Genomic DNA, 18,403 nt, shown 5'->3' with positions numbered 1-18,403 from the left:
CGCAGAGCAGAGAGCCGGATGCGGGGCTCGATCCCAGGACCCTGGGATCATGACCTGAGCCAAAGGCAGAGGCTGAACCCACTGAGCCACCCAGGCGCCCCACTAAAAACACTTTTAAATTTCTGTGATATCATAAACAAAAGTACAGTTTTAAAAAGACTTTATTTATTTATTTATTTATTTATTTATTTGGGGGAGAGAGAGAGCGTGTTGGGGGAGGGTAGTGACGGGAGGAGCAGTAGGAGAGGGACAAGCAGACTCCTCCCTGAGCAGGGAGCCCAACTTGGGGACTTGATCCCAGGTCCCTGAGATCATGACCTGAGCTGAAATCAAGAGTCAGATGCTTAACAGACTGAGCCACCCAGGTGCCCCAAAAGTACATTTTAACACTAAGTAACATTAGGAAAGAAGGAAGAACATAATGGTAGCATAAAGGATGATCTTTAAAATTGAATACGCTTAGCCGTATGGGGAAATTCACATTTTTCTTCTTCTCCATTTCAGAACATTATGTCCAAACGAAAGGCAGTGCTTTCAATGGAATAAATTTAGCAAGCTGGAAAATATATCACATTTCTTCTTTTTTTTTTTCCTGTGGAAGGTATATCACGTTTCTTTTTCTTCAATTCACAGGGGACAGGTGACCACTTTACCAATGTTCATCTGGCATCTGGGAGCCCCAGTCTCCAGCCCCTTGCTAGCTGAGCACAGCTCCAGTGAGCAGAACTGGTGATTCATGTCTTTGGTTGTTGCTGGGAGAAGCAACCCGAGCCTCCTCACACAAGATGCAGCTGTCCTGTCTCCTCTGCTTCAGACACCTGGCCGGATTTTTGTCCAGGAAGCTCGCCTCCGCAGGCACACAGGTATCTTGACACTGACTGCCGCCTACTCGGGGGCAGAGAAGTCCTGGGGTCCCAGGGGAGGTAGGTGGGATGGAGACTTTGGAGTCTTGTTCAGGAACAGAAAACAAATGGGTCACAGATGTAGATACCCCTACCCCGTGGCCTCACAGCTCTGAGCCAGCCCAGAGCGGAGCTGCGGTGGGACCCCAGAACTTCTGTCTCCTGCCCCTGGGATTCTGCCCTCCCCCTGCTCTGTCTGAGCCCGGCTTCTTCAGAAAAGAAATACAACCAAAACTTTCCGTGGCTCAGCCCTGGATCCCCCCAGCCACTTCCATAAAAAGCCACCACTGCCTGGACAGGAGAGAGAGAGAGAGAATTTTTCCAAAGGATGTATGTGAGTATTGTTGGGAGCAGCAAGCCTTTTGGTGAACTCTGGGTCACAGCACAGCCTGACAAATGGCAGGAAGTTCAGGACTTGGGCCTGACATTTGTTGCACAAAGACCCTATAGCCCAGCCAGGTGAGCTGGGCCTGGGGACCGACACAGGGCCACCGCCCGGCACTTCCTGCCCTTTGTTGGCCCATGTGACAGCCTTCCCAGTGCTCTAAATGGCCTTTCTTTCGTGCCTGACTCCTGCTCTTTATTTATGGAGAGGAGCTCCTCAATATAGAAACGGGTGGGCCCAGAGTCTGCAGCAGGATGTGGGAACGCAGACTGGCAGGATGCCCACCCCCGGGGGCAGGAGCGCTGAATTAAAATAATGTGGCCGTATACACCCAATAATAAGCCGGTCTGGTATTTATATACCTGAGATGTTCCGCACGCGCCCCTGGCACATCACAGGGGACCGCGAGCCTGCCCCACCATCAGCGCTCCTGGGAACACCACCCTCTGGCTCTGGTTCCCGGCCTTGGCCTGACCCTCAAAGTCAGAAGGAGGGGACTCTTTCTTTGTTCCAGAGCAAAACGTTTGCCGTGCACTTCCTCAGGTTTTGTCTTTGCTTCCAGATCGCTGGTGTATTGCAGGCAACAGTGCACACGGGACCCCTTGAACGTCCCAATCTCTACCTCATCATCATCATTTACGATGGAATTCTTCCGAAAAGTAGTCACACACATTCCCGGTGTTTCGGACAGAAGACCTTGAAAAGACTTTGAGGTGTTCTCGGGAACTTGGACTCTAGGTTAGGAGCCCGGTGTGAGCAGTGGAAGGAACCGTAGGCCAGGTGGGGCCAGGAGATCTGGGTGCCACCCCGTCCACCTGCCTAGCTGTGCAAACTTGAGCAAGTTACGTTCCCTCTCTGGCTCTCAGGGGTTGGCCTGTGTACCGTGATGTCATACAGCGATGTCAATACAAAAGTTATTGAGGAAGATAAGGTCATTTCCCCCACAACTTAAATCACAGATGACTCTTTCACAACCATTTGTGGTAGATTTCCTTCTCTCCTACCTTTTTTTTTTTTTTTTTAAGATTTTTATTTATTTATTTGACAGAGAGAGATCACAAGTAGACAGAGAGGCAGGCAGAGAGAGAGAGAGAGAGAGAGAGGGAAGCAGGCTCCCTGCCGAGCAGAGAGCCCGATGCGGGACTCAATCCCAGGACCCTGAGATCATGACCTGAGCTGAAGGCAGCAGCTTAACCCACTGAGCCACCCAGGCGCCCTTTTTTTTTTTTTTTAAAAGATTTTTATTTATTTATTTGACAGAGAGAGATCACAAGTAGACAGAGAGGCAGGCAGAGAGAGAGAGAGAGAGAGAGTCTACTGCCTTTTTAGGCTAATTTTAGACCACTCTTTATAGACCCATCCAGAGTAGCAACTCTCTTTCAAGTCTGTAACATCTAAATCTGTTAGAACCCAGGTGCCTGGCTGACTCAGTCAGTGAAGCATGTGACTCCAGATGTCAGGTTGTGGGTTTGAGTCCCGTGTTGGGTGTGGGCATTACTTCAAAAAATAAGTCAGGGGCCGGCTGGGTGGCTCAGTCCTTAAGCGTCTGCCTTCAGCTCAGGTCATGATCCCGGGGTCCTGGGATTGAGCCCCACATTGGGCTCCCTGCTCAGCGGGGATACCTGCTTCTCCCTCTCCCACTCCCCCTGCTTGTGTTCCCTCTCTCGCCATTTCTCTCTGTGCAAATAAATTAAAAAGTAAAAAATCTTTTAAAAAGAATATCTTTTTTCTAGCTCCAAATTCTTTCTTTTTAAAATATTTTATTTATGGGGCACCTGGGTGGCTCAGTGGGTTAAAGCCTCTGCCTTCGGCTCAGGTCATGATCCCAGGGTCCTGGGATTGAGCCCCACATCGGGCTCTTTGCTCGGCGGGGAGCCTGCTTCCTCCTCTGTCTCTGCCTGCCTCTCTGCCTGCTTGTGATCTCGGTCTGTCAAATAAATGAATAAATAAATCTTAAAAAAATTATATATATATATATATATATATTTTATTTATTTATTTGACAGAGAGAGAGCAAAAGCAGGGGGATCAGTTGAGGGAGAAGGAGAAGCAGACTCTCTACTGAGCAGCGAGCCCAATGTGGGGTTCATTCCCAGGACCCTGGGATCAGGTCCTGAGCTGAAGGCAGATGCTGAACCCACTGGGCCCCCCGGGGCGTCCCTATAAAGCGTTCTTTTTTTTTTTAAGATTTTATTTATTTATTCATTTGACAGATAGAGATCACAAGTAGGCAGAGAGGCAGGCGGAGAGAAAGAGGAGGAAGCATGCTGCCTGCTGAGCAGGGAGCCTGATGCGGGGCTCAATCCCAGGGGCTCGATCCCAGGGGCTTGATCCCAGGGGTTCGATCCCAGGGTCTGGGATCAAGACCCGAGCCAAAGGCAGAGGCTTTAACTCACTGAGCCACCCAGGCACCCCTAAGGAGTTCTTTTTAAGAGCAAAAAGTAGGGGCGCCTGTGTGGCTCAGTGGGTTAAGCCACTGCCTTCGGCTCAGGTCATGATCTCAGGGTCCTGGGATCGAGCCCCACATCGGGCTCTCTGCTCAGCAGGGAGCCTGCTTCCCTCTCTCTCTCTCTGCCTGCATCTCCGTCTACTTGTGATCTCTCTCTGTCAAATAAATAAATAAAATCTTTAAATTAAAAAAAAAAAGAGCAAAAAGTAGCACTAGCACCTGCACCAGCAACGCGCACCTGCTGCCATCTCCCCAGCTCCCTCCTGTGCAGTCACTTCTCCCTCTACATGCTGACCCTTCTGCCCAGCATGACCTAGTGCCCCCCTGCTGGCCCTGGCGAACTCCTGCTTAAACACTGAGATCCGGCCCAAAATTTCCCTCCTCTGAGAAGCCTTCCCAGACTCCTGTCTTTGGGCAGAAGCTGCTCCTCCCTGTCCTCCTCTGCCCCCTCTGCCCCGATTCTCCTAACCCTCAAGATGGCACTTAAGAGTGTCGGCTTGAGAGGCAGACCCAGCTTGGGTCCGCCTCACTAGCTGTGTAGCCCGGGGTTTTAATTTCCTCTGACAAAACACCACAAACTGGGCAGCTTAATAACACTAGAGATATCTTGCCTCATAGTTCTGGAGGCCAGAAGTCTGAAATCAGGGCGTTCGTAATACTGATTTTTACTTGGAGCCAGGGGGAAGCTGTTCCATGGCTCTCCACTAGCTTCTGGCAACGGCTGGCCGTCCTTGGCCGTCCTTGGCCATCCTTGGCCGTCCTTGGCGAACTTTGACTTGGAGTCACTATGCTCCAATCTCTGCGTCTCTCTTCACAACACCTTCCCGCATGATCTCTGTCTTCACACGGATTCTGCTCTGGGTCTCTGTCCTATTATACAGACACCAGGCTGATGGGATTAAGGTCCAAGCTCACTCCAGTGTGAACAGTGTGAACTCCTTTTAATTTACCTAATTACATCCTAATTACATGACCCTATTTCTAAATAAGGTTGCATCTTCAGATGCTGGGGGTTAGGACTTCAACATATATATATATGTATATATATATATTTTTGGAGATGTAGTCCAATCCATAACACCTGGGTAAATTGAATCTGTGTCCTCTTCTCCGAATCGCATACAAAGGAGAACCTTCCTTCTAGTGTGAAAATGGAATGAATTCACGGCTAGCGTAGCAGGGTACCTAATAAACATTACAAAAGGCGGCGGCTGCTGTTACAGGGTCCAGCCCACTAAGAGGTCTCCCAGGTGGAGACCACGCCTTACTCCTTTTTCTTTTCAATCCCTCAGTGCTTAATGCAAAGTTTGTGCTCGCGATTTTTGCTCACTGAATGAGCCGCTACCATTTTGAGGGCAGTGTTCAGATCAAAGGGGGGATTTTGAACATCTCTGTTTCCATCAAAGAAAATTTACTAGGAGAACAATTAGGCAGTGGTTCAAACTTTCTTGGAGAAGTTTTTAATGAGCTCTGGATGCCTGAAAGGTATCTCAAAATTTATTGAATTATTAAATCAAAAATGTCTCCTAATTATTATCTCAAAATATCTTCAAATTATTCTCAAAAGCCTTTCTAACATCTGTGAAGGGCAGGGAGAATTATTGTTAATTAATTTTTAAATTAATGCTTATCATAAGCAATATATCAGTCCTACGGAAGATTTATGAGGCAGAAATGCTGTACTTTTTATGTACTGCATGTACATTTTATGGTTCATTGGGGCCCTTTTGTAATCAATATGATCGGTACATTTATGTACATTTGTAAAATACTTTGGAGCATAATTTTATTACTTTAAATAATTATGAAGGTTTCTAGTTCTTTGCTCTTATGACATCTCCAGTCATATCTGTGTTTTTGGATGCCAAGACCTTACTTAGGATGTACCCTTCAACTGCCTCATCATTTTTATGAAGAAAATCTGATCTGCTTTAACAATTACTCACTTTATGGTGAGCTTCCAGGGGCACAAAGTAGAGAAAAGTGCTTAATTTTCCTTTTTTTTTTAAGATTTTATTTATTTATTTGACAGACAGAGATCACAAGTAGACAGAGAGGCAGGCAGAGAGAGAGAGGGAAGCAGGCTTCCTGCTGAGCAGAGAGCCCGATGTGGGACTCGATCTCAGGACCCTGAGATCATGACCTGAGCCGAAGGCAGCAGCTTAACCCACTGAGCCACCCAGGCGCCCTTAATTTTCCTTTAAAGCTGAATTCCACCCCACCTCCTCTCCTGACCTCCGCAGTCCCCACTCCCTGCCCAGCCCACTCCCGGATGCAGGCTGAAATAGGACAGGTCTCCACTATCCTAAGTGGGAGCTATTTACAGATGGGGTTTAAGTTTTCTCTTATATTCATGTTGGGGTCCGGTTTCAAACGAACCCTGTGCACATAGTGAGCTTATTCAATGACGGATTCTAATTGATGACCTAGTATATAATCGGCATCCCAGCCAAAATCTACTCATAAAAAGGCATATATATTACCTATGTTATATATTTTTGCTATAATATAGATAACTAATATATAGGTAATATACACACATATGTGCAATTAATTATAACTAAAACATGTTATTTTTTTCTGGCACATGCACAGAACATCTCTGGAAGAACACAAAAGGAATAGAGTTGGTTATCTACATGGTAGGGGTCGAGTAGCTGGGGTAGGAGGAAAAGGAGAGTAGTCGTTATAATCAATTTAGACTTTTGATTCATGCGACTTGCTACCTATTTCCAAAAATGTTGGGGCGCCTCGGTGGCTCAGTCAGTTAAGCATCCAACTCTTGGTTTTGGAGCAGGTTATGATCTCCGGGTTCTGGGATCAAGCCCCGCCTAGGGCTCTGAGCTGGGGGCCAAGGTGTGTTTGTTGGGGGGGGGGTGTTCTGCTTGAGAGTCTCTCTCTCTCTCTCTGCCTCTGTCCTGCCCCCTAAAATAAATAAATAACTCTTTTAAAAAATGTTTTGAGTTTATCTATGTCCATACTGAAGATCCAGATATCCATTCTTTGCCCTTGCTGCTGTGTCTTCACAAGCCTTAAGCTCTGTATTTCAAGGGTGCTCATGTAACTTCCCAGTTAGATCTTATTTTTTAATTTTATTTAATTTTTTTAGTTTTTAGTTATTTGAGTAATCTCTATACCCAGTGTGGGGCTTGTACTTAAAACCAGAGAGCAACAGTCATGCTCTTCCAACTGAGCCAGCCAGGCGCTGCTCGATGGTAAATTTCTAGAAGTCTAAGATCATCTCTTTCACTCAGTCTCTATCCTCCAGGACCCCCTAAGCCTGATGCTCCCCCTGGTCCTCAGAACCGCTTGTGACAGAATCCACCACCACAGTGTTTGCCATCTGTTTCTATCAGGAAACACTAGTGGAGCGTCTTTAGGAGCTGGGGAGCCCGTGATGGATATAAGGTAACACCCTTCCTCTAAAGCTAGGACCAAGGTGTGGGGGAGAAAGGCTCAGGTTGACACCATTTTGTTAAAGTTAACTTATTATTTCTCTTTTTTTTTAATTTAAAGATATTACTTATGTATTTGACAGAGAGAGACATGAGAGAGGGAACAAGCAGGGGGAGTAGCAGAGGGAGAAGCAGGCTTCCTGCCAAGCAGGGAGCCCAATGCGTAGCTCCATCCAGAACCCTGGGATCATGACCTGAGCCAAAGGCAGATGCTTAACAACTGAGCTACCCAGGTGCTCCAATTTATTATTTCTTTAGCAATCTTTACACCCAACACAGGTCCAGAACTCACCACCCCGACACCACAAGTCGCCTGCTCTTCTGACTTAGCCAGCCAGATGCCCCTCAGGTGCCCCCATTTATCATAGTGCGGCAAGAGCTCCGGTGGCGTGTGAATAAAGTGCCACAGAGGAGGAAAAACTCAACATAGAGGCTTGAAGACAGGGTGTCTCTGAGCCGGCCTTAAAGAAGCGTGGAAAGGGTTTTCACCTGAAGGTGCATTTCTTCCAGATAGCTCCGGCAGAATGGTTCTGAGCATGCGCAAGTGTCTGCCCCAGGTTCGGAAGCCCAGCTCTGCCACTAACGGGGTGTATGCCTCTGGGCAAGTTAATCAGGGGGTTTGCTTATCCACAAAATACGAAGACAATAGATCCACAGGTCTGTGGAGAAAAGGAAATAAGATAATGCTTACTAAGCACTCCAAACAAGGCCTCCCACAAAGTAAGTGCTCTGCAAACTTTACCTATGATTTGAGATATATTCGATGAAGGAAGAAGAAAATATCTTTAGGACGGAGGCTGCCTTCCGCGCAGGTCATGATCCCGGGGTTCTGGGATGGAGTCCTGCATTGCACTCCCTGCTCAATGAGGAGTCTGCTTTTCCCTCTGCCTGGGGCTCCCTGGCTTGTGCTCTCTTTCTCTCTCTCTGAAAAATAAATAAATAAAATCTTAAAAAAAAAAAAAAAAAGACTGAGTCCTGGTTATAAATGTGGGCGGTTCCACACTCCCCGACTTTCTGAGGCCCAAGGAGTCCCCATGTTGTTCATGCACCTCGGTTCCCAAGTAACAACGCGACGCCTCTGCGGATTTTGATTTCAAAAGTGGAGACAGAGGGGCGCCTGGGTGGCTCAGTGGGTTGAGCCTCTGCCTTCGGCTCAGGTCATGATCTTGGGGTCCTGGGATTGAGGCCCAGATCCGGCTCCGCATGGGGCTCTCTGCTCAGCAGGGAGCCTGCTTCCCCCTCTCTCTCTGCCTGTCTGTCTGCCTACTTGTGATCTCTGTCTGCCAAATAAATAAATAAAATCTTAAAAAAAAAAAGTGGAGACAGAAACACAGATGGCCCCTGGAGGAGAATGAGGATGCTGAGCTCGGGGTTTGGGGGTGTGGGGGCACGGGACAGAAAGGCAGGCCACGGAGGAGCCTAGGTCTGTGTGTCCGGAAACAGGGGCACGCAGCATGCAACAGCTACAGAGAAAATCCAATCTTTATTTTATTTATTATGTTTTTTTATTTGTAAGTAATCTCTGCACCCCATGTGGGACTTGAACTCATGACCCTGAGATCAGGAGTGGCAGGTTCCACTGACTGCACCACTCAGACCCCCCACAGTCTGGTCTTCTGACCCTGTAGGTGGAGTTTGCTGTTATAAAGCCCCCTTGAGGGGCGCCTGGGTGGCTCAGTCCTTTGAATGTCTGCCTTCAGCTGGGGTCCTGATCTCAGAGCCCCAGTGTGGGCCTCCGTGCTCCTGGGAAGTCTGCTTATCCCTCTGCCTCTGTGCTCCTCCCAGCTCTCTCTCTCTCTCAAATAAATAAAATCTTAAAAAAAAACCAACACCACAAAAAACCCAAAACAAACAAACAGAACAAGGCCCCTTCAGTCCTGGGGAAGGGGGATACTCTTTCCAACAGGTTGTCCCCAGGGACATTTTCTCCCTCTATTTTGGCCCAGGCCTTTTTTTTTTTTTTAAGATTTTATTTATTTATTTGAGAGAGAGACAGTGAGAGAGAGCATGAGCGAGGAGATGGTCAGAGAGAAGCAGATTCCCCGCGGAGCCGGGAGCCCGATGCGGGACTCGATCTCAGAACTCCAGGATCATGACCCGAGCCGAAGGCAGTCGTCCAACCAACTGAGCCACCCAGGCGTCCCCCCAGGCCTTTTTCTACAGAGTCTGAACAGTTTTGCCCAAGAAGCTCAGGTTCTGGATAGACTCGGAGGTAAGGACTCGGTGCCCACGTGTCTGCTGAACCCTCCCTGAGGGCCGAAGGAATCCGTGAGAGTCCCTTTCCGGTTTCTCGTAGGAGGGTGGGAAGGAAGCTGCCTCATTCAGAGTGGACTCCCCGCCTTAGGTCTTGACCCTCACGCCCTCCTACATCCTTCACTATCTCTGGGGTGAGGGAGCGGTTACAGGGCTTCTCAAAAAGCGGTATGGGGAAGGTGTCCATAAATTATCCCCCGAGATTTGGAGGTTTAAAAAAGCAACAAACTTAAGGCGCTTCACGAGATAACATGGAGTGTTCATTCCTGGGGTTCAAAGGATTTGCCATGGCCAGTATGAGATACCAGCCTGTCCAAAGGCTAGGAGAGACAGAGAAAATAACTCCGAAGAAGAAGGGAGCAGGAGAAATAACTACAAAGATGATTATATTTGTCTTTTTTCTTTTTTTAAGATTTTGTTTTTAAGTATTCTCCTCAACCAACATGGGGCTTGAACCCACAGCCTTGAGACCAAGAGTCGCATGCTCTACTGACCGAGCCAGGTACCCCAGAGTATTATATTTTTCAAAACTCATCAAAAATTTTTGCCTCCGGAGCTGTTTTGTTTTGTTTTGTTTTTTGGTTTTTTGTCTTTTTGTTTTTTTAAAGTAAGCTCTGTACCCGACATGGGGCTTGAACTTACAACCCTGAGATCAAGAGTCACATGCTCCACTGACTGAGTCAGACATATGCCCTTTGCTTCCAGGGTTTTGAATTATCTCTGAAAAGGAGTTACGGTAGATTTTTTTTTTTTTTTTTTTTTTTTTTTTTTACTCCTGTTAGCCATTGAGGAAACTATCACTTGGAGAGTGTCATAAGCTAGTTGATGGTAGACCAGAAAATAGAAATATAACTTATTAAATTGCTTGTGGAGAAGGAGTCATGTATACAACCAGTATTTACCAAGCACCTACTATGGTCAGGCACAGTGCTAGGCCCTGAGAATGCAAAAGTGAACACAGAGGAAAGGCCTGTGTCTTCATGGAGCTCTGAGCGCAGGGGGAAGGCCAGATCTGCATTCACAGAGAAAAACAAATCTAGAACCGCCCCAACCCATCCCTGCGATGAAGGAACAGGAGGAGTCAGGGGAGAACGCCTTCCTTACACTCTAAGACTCCCTGAACCTGGGATTTTATTCAAGCCTCTTGGCTACAGGACTGTCGGGATTCCTTCCAGCTGGAGCATTCAGGAGTTCCCACGTGGCCTCACCAAGAAGAGTCTGTGATTGTGCAAGGTGGGGAGGTTCCCTTCTGTCTTCAGCCCCTGCATACGCCCCTGCGTAGACTTGCCCTCTCTGGGCTCGGGACTCTGCGTGGTCTCTGGGCTGCCTAGAGGCCGAGCGCACACCCCCAGCTGTGCACTGAGTGTGTAAATGTTATCTACAGGCCCTGGTGACAGGGGAAGAACAATGCCTCAGAGGTGAATGAAGTCATGGGAACCTCCAGAGCCGCTCCTGGCCCTGTCCCATGTCTGTCGTTCATCCGTATCTGGGTCAGCTTGTTTATCTTCACGGGTCTGCAGTCCTGTCCCCATGGGTCCTGGGAGGGCCGCGGTAGTTTTACTCATTCTGTGGCAAGAAAAGACAGTTGGGGGGCACCTGGGTGGCTCAGTCATCAGGCATCTGCCTAGGATCAGGTCATGAGCCCAGTGTCCCGAATGGAGCCCTGCATCGGGCTCCCTGCTCACTGGGGAGCCTGCTTCTCCCTCTCCAGCTCCTCCGTGCTTGTGTTCTCTCTCTCACGATCTCTCTCTCTCTCTCTTATTCATAAATAAATGAATCTTTTTAAAAAAGGAAAAACACTTGGATTATATACTTTTCTTGGAGACGCAAGGCCAAGAAGCAGAAGTAATATCGAGGTTGGATAAACCTGGGTTTTGTGAATCAAGTGACGAAGTAGAGTGAATAAAAACCCTTAAAAATCCCAGCCAAGGGGTCCCAGGGTGGCTCAGTGGGTTAAAGCCTCTCTCTGCCTTTGGCTCAGGTCATGATCCCAGGGTCCTGGGATCAAGCCCTGCGTTGGGTTCAGCAGGGAGCCTGCTCCCCCCCCCGGTCCCCCCGCCTGCCTCTCTGCCTACTTGTGATCTCTGTCAAATAAATAAATAAAATCTTAAAAAAAAAAAAATCCCAGCCAAGATCTTTGGAGCATGAAAGGGAGGAGCTGGACACAAGGGTTTAAAACTCTGGGTGGGGGGCGCCTGGGTGGCTCAGTGGGTTAAAGCCTCTGCCTTCAGCTCGGGTCATGATCCCAGGGTTCTGGGATCGAGCCCCATATGGGGCTCTCTGCTCCGCGGGGAGCCTGCTTCCTCCTCTCTCTCTGCCTGCCTCTCTGCCTACTTGTGATTTCTATCTGTCAAATAAATAAATAAAATCTTTAAAAAAAAAAAAAAAAATAAAACTCTGGGTGGGGAGGGGAGGGGATGGGGTGTAGCAATTCTGATCTTTGCAGATGGAGCGAGTAGCCCTGAGATGTGATTCAGTGAAAAGTTCTGGCTGTATTTTACTTAAATGCAGGGCATAGTCTATAGCTCTGGGAATAATGAAGTCTCAGTGACTGAAATCTGTGAAGGTAGTCTATGTCAGTTTCTGAGTGGGGTGGACTTCTTTGGGGATGCAGGGAAATTCAGGCTTTGACAAGTGTAGGAGGGGTTGTGTGGGTGAACAATTGTTTCTTGAACTGAGGAACACACGAGTACCCTGCCGCATGTGCGCTGTTATTCCAGATTGCCCTGGGGTAGACATTTCATCTTAACCATGTTTATGAAACACAGCAGGCAAAATTATAGTGTAACGAATATCACTATTCATTCATGCATTTATTCTCTCTCCGAATAGTATGGGTTTAGTGTAGGTTTGGGAGTCAGGCTGCCAGATTGGAATCCCGACTCCACTACTTAATAACTGGGTGATCTTAGGCCAGTTACTCAATTTCCGGAAACACCTCGGTTTCCTAATCAGTAAAAGAATAAATGAGGCTTGTACGTGTGAAACACCTAGCTCCGTGCTAGCCCGTGGGGTAAGACCAGTAGGCTGCGGGGGCTCTTCATATCACGTTTTATCATCTGCAAGCATACAAACTATGGAAGGGACATATGAACAAATAAAGTGAGGTTCTTGTCCTCAAAGGACTTGTGGTCTGCATGTGCCTGTAACTGGTAAAAACCATTCGAAGTCAGCGAATGGAGGCATCACCTCAAGGCAACAGGAACCCAAAGGAGGATGTGTTTATGACCTTGGTGGAGGTGAGACCAGAATAGGGCTGCAGGACGTTGGAGCCTTCCAACCTGTGACAGGTAGAAATTCCAGGCACAAGGAGAAGCAAACCAAAGACTTGAGGATGAAAATGACCGTCGCAATTGAATCTGGAGAGTCTTGTCCCTCTCAGTGGAAAATGAAGGTGGCAAGGTTAGCTGGGGCTGGATTGTGGAGACCTTGAACGCTATGTCCGGGATTTTGTTCAGCAGGAAACAGACAGGCGTGTGAGTGCGTGAGGGACAGGATCCCCCCTGATTCTGAAAATACTACTCTGGGGGCAAAAGGAGGGAGGACAGGAGAGGAAGAAGGGGAGGGTGCGAGATGCTGAGCTGGGGGCTTCCAAGGGTGCCAGGGGACCGAAGGACACAGCTCCTTCCTCAAGGACTTCAGAGCTCACCAGGAAGATTAGACATATGCAGGTCAATACCCAGGCCACATAGCAGAGCTCCTTCTGCCTTCAGGTGGATGCCAGAGAAATAAAGGTTTTGATTTCTCATCTGTAAAATGGGGTGATGGGGTGCCTGGGTGGATCAGTGGGTTAAAGTCTCTGCTTTCAGCTCAGGTCATAATCCCAGGGTCCTGGGATCGAGACCCACATTGGGCTCTCTGCTCAGCGGGAGGCCTGCTCCCTTCTCTCTCTCTGCCTGCCTCTCTGCCTACTTGTGATCTCTGTCTGTCAAATAAATAAATAAAATCTTTAAAAAAATAAATAAAATAAAATGGGGTGATAGGAATATATTTCCCTCTCCAGGATTAAGTAATTTTATTTAATTTATTTATTAATTTATTTGTTATTTATTTTTAAAGATTTTATTTATTTATTTGAGAGAGTGAGGAAGAGAGAGGGCCATCTTGAGGGGGATCAGAGGGAGAGGGAGAAGCAGGCTCCCCAATGAGCAGGCAGATTAAGTAGTTTTGCAAGAGTAAAGTGTTTCCCATATGCCCAGAATACAGGCGTAGCTCTGTGTGATACTGTCCAAGTGTCTGCTCGGGCCCTGGTCAGCCTCCAGGGCAGAAGAAGCTGACTGCATGCTGTTTTTATCACATGGGGGCACAGCCATGATGGGATGGGCAGGAGTTAAGTGGGAGATGAGATTGGAAAGTAGATTGGGGCAAACATGTTTTGAAGGCAGCTAAAGCTGATGCCTTGGGCTTCTTTTATTCCAGCTTAACTAGCAGTTCCATCTCCCGGGCTCATCTTCTTTTGTTCCTGCCACAGGACCTGTGGCTTTTTGAGTGGAGAGACCAACAGCCCAGGACACAGATGCACGAATGCAGATAATCTCGCCAAGGGGCACAGGGGGCTGGAGAGCTAGTCAACTTCTGGAACCAGCCCTGCTTACTAGCTGTGTGAGTGGGGACAGGTCAGCCCAACTCTCCCGGCCTTTACTTCCCATGTGATGAGGTTGCTGGTGGGCTCAACCATCCGCTGGACCCCAGGTTCTCTCTGAATCTCAGGAGTTTGGGAATTCGAGGGATCAGTTAGGTGCGTGGCCACAGCTCCTGCCTGCACCTCGATGGCTTGTCAGTCTCCACTTCTAGTCCTTTCTCAGGTCTGAGTTTCAGTGTCTCAGATGTAACTTCTAGGCATGGCCCTTGAGTGCCCCATGGGTATTCAAGAGTCCACGTGTTCAAAATTGGGCTCATCATTTTCTTCTCCCAAACTTGCTTCTCTTCTGTGTTCTCTGTCTCAGTTAGTGACATTCAACCATGGCTCTCAGACAATCCACCCAGTAACACAAGTGGGAAACTTGGAGCCCTTGGCGCCTGCCATGCCTTCAGTCCCTCAGCACACCACACAAGCCACACCATGCACCATGTCTACAACCAAGGGGCCACCAACGCCTATCAGTTCTGCCTCCCAAGTCCCTCTAGCGTCAGATCCCTCCTCCTCCCTCCCAGCACCGCTGAGCTCAGGCCCTTTGGAACAGGGACAGACGCACTGCACTGGCCTCTCCAAGTGCTGTGACCACCTGCAGTCTCGCATCTGCCCTCTGGTTAAGGCAAAATTCTTGACTCCACCTGCACCCAAATACCTTTTCTTTTGCTCTTCCCCTGGGGAAGTCCCACTCTTCCTGTGAGACCTCCCCGACCTCCCCAGGCCAAGGGAGCCCGTCCTGCCCTGTGCTTCTTCCGTGCCACTTACTATAGCCTCTACCCCACGTTAACTGTATTTGTGTTGAGAGGGTGGGGGCTGGGCATCAGGCTTGCCTGCTCTGCACTGTGCACAGAGCCCGGCATTCTATGCACGTTAGAGCAGAGATATCGACAAGTAATCATGCTAAGTACATGACTTTGGGGAGAGGTGCCCAACTTGAACCCTAGCTGGTATTCACAGAATCATGCAACTTGGCAGTCAGAGATAAAGCCCAACCTTGTCGCTATAATCCAATCACTTCATCTATTCAGCTTTTGTGTATTGAGCCCCTGGTGGAGTCAGGCGCCCTGTACGAGGCACTGAGATTCCAAGATGAATGAAATACCACTCTGGGCCCCCAAGGAACTTGGAGTTCTTTTTGGAAAACCACAGTAAGGGCATCCTTGGCACCTATGAGCAGATCCTACGGCCTCAGGATGGGTAACTGTATGCATTTGACGCTTATGGCGGGGGGGGGGGGGGGCGGTTGTTGGCTGAGGTTCTGTCCCATCCCTCTACTGAGATCTGTGACTGAGGATTAAAGTTATTTCCTATGAGGACGAAGAGGACTTTACCAAATCTGCCATAAGAGTGTGGTCAGGGGGCACCTGGGTGGCTCAGTGGGTTAAAGCCTCTGCCTTCGGCTCAGGTCATGATCCCAGGGTCCTGGGATCGAGCCCCACATCCGGCTCTCTGCTCCGCGGGGAGCCTGCTTTCTCCTCTTTCTCTCTGCCTGCCTCTCTGCCTACTTGTGATCTCTGTCTGTCAAGTAAATAAATAAAATCTTAAAAAAAAAAAAAAGAGTGTGGTCAGCAGCATCACCGAATTGCAGGTGGTGCCACCGACCTTAACAGGAACTGCTGGAAAAAGCCTTTTACATCTTGTGCTGCAGGCCCCTGTGTGATATCTCCCAGGGGACATTCGTGTTTGATTTCGATGATCTCTACCTGTATCTGGATTTACATCTGTGATGTGATAGGCTGTTCCAGGTGTTCTAAAAAAGTGTCAGTTGAGTAAGAAAGACCTCACATTAAGAAGTTTAAAATTGGGGGGTGCCTGGGTGGCTCAGTGGGTTAAAGCCTTTGCCTTCGGCTCAGGTCATGATCCCAGGGTCCTGGGATCGAGCCCCACATCAGGCTCCCTGCTCAGCGGGAAGCCTGCTCTCTCTCTCCCACTCCCCCTGCTTGTGTTCCTGGTCTTGCTGTCTGTCAAATAAATAAATAAAAATGTTAAAAAAAAAAAGTTTAAAATCGGGGCGCCTGGGTGGCTCAGTGGTTTAAAGCCTCTGCCTTTGGCTCAGGTCAGGTCATGGGATCGAGCCCCACATCAGGCTCTCTGCTCAGCAGGCCTGCTTCCCCTTCTCTTTCTGCCTGCCTCTCTGCCTACTTGTGATATTTGTCCGTAAAATAAATTTAAAAAAATTAAAAAAAAAAAGTTTACAATCTTTTAGGGGAGCTAACTCATGCATAAATATAACCAAAATGTAATAAATCCCAGAAGGATTGTCGAGTAGCATTTGTAAAGTGCTTTGAGTTTCCACCATAAGCTCAGCTGATCTGGGCCAGTGAGCTTGCTAGTGGGAACAAGCTGCTAAATAGGACCAAGGACACAGGCCAGTTACCTGGGGACAGATCTGCTCAGTGACCATAGGTGACCCCAGCCCCCCCAAGCCCAGCCAGCTTCAGGCCTTACTCCTGAAAGTCCCATTGTGCATATGTGTGTGTGGCGGGAGGGGCGGAGTGTTGGATACTTGGGAGGGTCCAGAACATTTTTATTTTGCTAAGTCTTCAGTTTCAAAGAACAGGTCCTGTTTCCTAAACCCGGATGTCTGCTCTCATTTTAAATTTTGCATGATCTGGTAATTGGACCCATCCCAAATCATGGGAATTTAAAATGCCCCAAGTTTTGAAATATACATTTTCCCTTTACAAAACTAACATGCTCCTTTCCAGGTTTCGAGAGAAATCGATTCACAGAGTGCAAAGCACTGTTTAAATCATAGAGCATATAACGCAAGTTTTTAAATTCCCACGTTTTTAATTGTACTGCTTGGTTTCAGACAGAGAAACAAGCTTTTGTTGACATGGATATTAGGGGAACAGTACTAAAATACATCAAAGATAGTCATACACATCCCACGGTATTTACAGGGAACACCCTCTGTCTTTCCCATATGCGGCGTGTAAAACAGGTTCAGAACGATCCTGCAGAAACTTCCCGATGAAAACAGCATGGTCAGCCGTTCCCAAGGTTGAGCCCAGCTCGGGCGGGCGGAACTCCAGCCGGGGCTCCAGAGCTTCCTTCGCTGCTGCGAAGACGCTGTGCCAATCCCGCAGCGCCTGCGTGCAGCCGACACGAGGGTCTCAAGGAGTCCAAGGTCCCTACAACGGAGCTAGGGCCAGGGCACCCTCCTTCCCTCCCAGACGCAGCTGAAAGACATTCCAGATGATCAGCCCAGGAGTCTCGTGAACCAGATCCAGGCTGCTCCCCCTCCCCCCAGCCTCCAGGGTTAATCAGCCCCCCCTTCTAGGGCCGCTTCACCCCATTTCCCCCGCCCAGGCGCCGCAGCTGCGCCTCCTCTGTAGGGGGCTCAGGGAACTTCACTTTCCTCCCCCCTACCCCCACCGACAGCTTCTGCAGAAACAAAACAACAGAAAACAACAACAAAAAAAGGAGGGGATTCTTCTTTGTTCTTTCACTGGGTTAACTCAGTTTATGGAATTCAACTTCCACCCCCATCCCAAGCAGGCAGAGCTCTCTCACCATCCCGTCAAGTGCTGGCCGCATCACTGCGCCGTGCGGGTCCTGGGCTAAGTGCTCATCGCGTCTTGCCTTAGTTAAATCTCAGGGCAAGCCTCTGAGATCGGTGGTGTGGTCCCTGTATTACAGACACAGAAAACTGGGTACCAAGAGCAACTCGCCTAGGGTCTTAACTACTCATTAGGTGGGCACAGCTGGATTTGGAACCCACATCAGGTTTGACCCCAGAGCCCTAAATCTTTATTGTTGTTCTGTATACAGCAAGAATAAGGATGGTAGTGGATACTTACGGAGCAATTAGTATTTGCCAGGTACTGTGGTCAAGTATTTCTCCAAACTACTCTCAGAGGCAGATATGCCACTTACCAGTTACTGGGTCTTCAGCGAATTTATTAACCTCTTTTTAACTCAATTCCCTGTCTGCAAAATGAGACTAAAAATATAGCTATGGTGAAGAGTAAATGAAATAATATTGGTGAAGCCTTGAGAACACAGACGGGCACATATTTATGCTTCAAAAAAGTCCTTTTTTAAAAAACCATCACCTCCGTTTCACAGATGAGGAACCTAGGCTTGGAAAGATGACGCAACGAATTGGTCCAGATTGCGCAGTGCACACTCTGCGGTGCGGAAGGCTGGCCCGCCCGCAGGTGAGTTGCACCTGGCAGCCGGGAGACGTGTTTCTCCGGAGTTGCAACACTACGCGCCGCAGCCCGGAGGCCTCGAAAGATCCTTAGCGAACAAGGAGGCTGAGGGTCGCCTCCTCCGGACTGGGGCGTGCGAGGGTCCTGGTGGTGTCGGGGGTCACCA

The sequence above is a fragment of the Lutra lutra genome, chromosome 11 (assembly GCF_902655055.1).
Source record: "Lutra lutra chromosome 11, mLutLut1.2, whole genome shotgun sequence".
In the NCBI taxonomy this organism is placed as follows: Eukaryota; Metazoa; Chordata; class Mammalia; order Carnivora; family Mustelidae; genus Lutra; species Lutra lutra.
The sequence above is the reverse complement of the archived record's forward strand: the minus strand, read 5'-3'. Positions refer to the sequence as shown.